This window comes from Suricata suricatta, chromosome 6, assembly GCF_006229205.1.
Source record: "Suricata suricatta isolate VVHF042 chromosome 6, meerkat_22Aug2017_6uvM2_HiC, whole genome shotgun sequence".
Classification (NCBI taxonomy): domain Eukaryota; kingdom Metazoa; phylum Chordata; class Mammalia; order Carnivora; family Herpestidae; genus Suricata; species Suricata suricatta.
In genome coordinates this window covers 140,528,101-140,529,928 of record NC_043705.1, presented here as the reverse complement: position 1 = coordinate 140,529,928, position 1,828 = coordinate 140,528,101, and the positions used below count along the sequence as shown (strand labels likewise).

At 46.6% G+C, this 1,828-nt stretch overlaps 1 pseudogene; it reads left to right on the top strand.

The window, feature by feature from the left end:
- The first annotated feature begins 319 nt into the window (after positions 1–319).
- On the top strand, positions 320–1,199 carry LOC115293895 (annotated as a pseudogene).
- The last annotated feature ends 629 nt before the right edge of the window (positions 1,200–1,828 follow it).

Below are 1,828 nucleotides of genomic sequence, written 5' to 3'. Positions count from 1 at the left end.
TGGTTGACCCTATGCATTAAGCAGCCACCCTCAAGTAAGTGGTGAGGTGTGGACACCCTCTCTGTGCCAGAGGTTGGGGCTTGTTAAAGTTGTTAAGAATCAGGGCACCTGGGTGGCTCAGTCCACTAAGTGTCCAACTTTGGCTCAGGACATGATCTCACGGTTCATGGGTTCAAGCCCTGCATCAGGCTATGTGCTGACAGGTCAGAGCCTGGAGTCCACTTCAGATTCTGTGTCTCGCATTCTCTCTCTGCCCCTCCCCTTCTCACACTCTGTCTCTCTCTCTAAAATAAATAAACATTTTAAAAATTTAATAAAAAAAAACAAAGTTGTCAAGAATAAGGCTCACTTCAAGAGATATCAGGTGAAATTTAGAAGATGGGAGGGTAAAACTAATCACCATGCTTAGAAATCCTTGCTAATTCAGGATAAAAATAAATACAACACACCTAAATACAGGACAATCGCTCATGTAACCAACAGGGATATAGTTTGTCAGGGGGCTTATGTCTGTGTAGGAGACGTGAGAGTTTGGGCAGCGCATGCCCGTGAACTCCCGAAGTGTCCTGTGAAGCCTGGCCTGACGAGTTATGCTGCGGGGTACTCTCCGCACCTGCTGCTGGCCTGCGGGCTTCTCAGTAGGCTTGGCAGGGACCAGATCTATGAAGGCCAAGTGGAGGCGACGGGAGAGGAATATCAAGAGAACAGCATTGATGGCCAACATGGTGCCTTCAACTGCCGATTGGATGTAGGGCTTGCCGGAACTGCCACTGGAGATAAAGTTTTGGAGCTGCAGATGGAGGCTTGTTCGTCCCTTATGGTACCAAACGATTCCCCCGGTTATGAGTTGGAAATCAAGGAATTCAATGCAGAAGAACATTGGAAGCACATCATGGGTCAGAACATTGCAGATTGCACGTGTTGCCTCATGGAAGAAGATGAAGATGCATTCAAGAAACAATTCTCCCAGCACACAAGGAGCACTGTAACTCCAGACATTGGAGTTGTATGAGAAGGAGGGAGATGTATGAGAAGCTCACACTGCTACACGGGAGAAGTCTATGAGAAGAAGCGTAAGAAAGAAGTTAAATAGAAGAGGTGGACCCATCCCAAAATACCTCTTACCCAGAAGAAAGATTCAGCTAATTCAGAAGTAGGCAAGCTTCCTTAGAGTTCCAGAGTGGGCTGCTAAGAGCTAATAAACCAAACCACAATTCTCTATAAAGATTTTTCAGATGCAGACAATAATAAACTTATTCACTAAGCCAGAGAGACAGAGAGAGAGAGAGAGAGAGAGAGAGAGAGAGAGAGAGAGAAGAAGAAGAAGAAGAAGAAGAAGAAGAAGAAGAAGAAGAAGAAGAAGCAGAAGCAGCAGCAGCTGTCTTCCTCTCCCCCCAAGATGAGTGTAGTCCAAAATCTTCTTGAGAAGCAAAGAGGAGTCTCACAATTCTGGGTCCCTAAACTGGGGAAGCAGAAAAGTAAGTAATCATCAAAATAGAGCTTCAGAATTTCCTGCTCCTTAAGGGTGTCTGCTTAAACCAAGTTCCTTGGGCAGCCCCTTCGTATCCAAGAATTTCCCATAGGCTCCATCCTGACCTATGTTCATTATATTGGGAAATTAACAGGAGAGACCTGGCAGAGGACCATGGGGAGAGGAAGGGGGAAAGAGAGTGGGGGAGAGTGAGGGACACAGATCAAGGGAGACTACTGAATACTGAAAACAAACCATGGACTGAAGGGGGAGGGGGAGGGAGGGAGGGGGTCATGGTGGGGGGCACTTGTGGGGAGAAGCACTGGGTGTTATATGGAAACCAATTTGACAATAAAC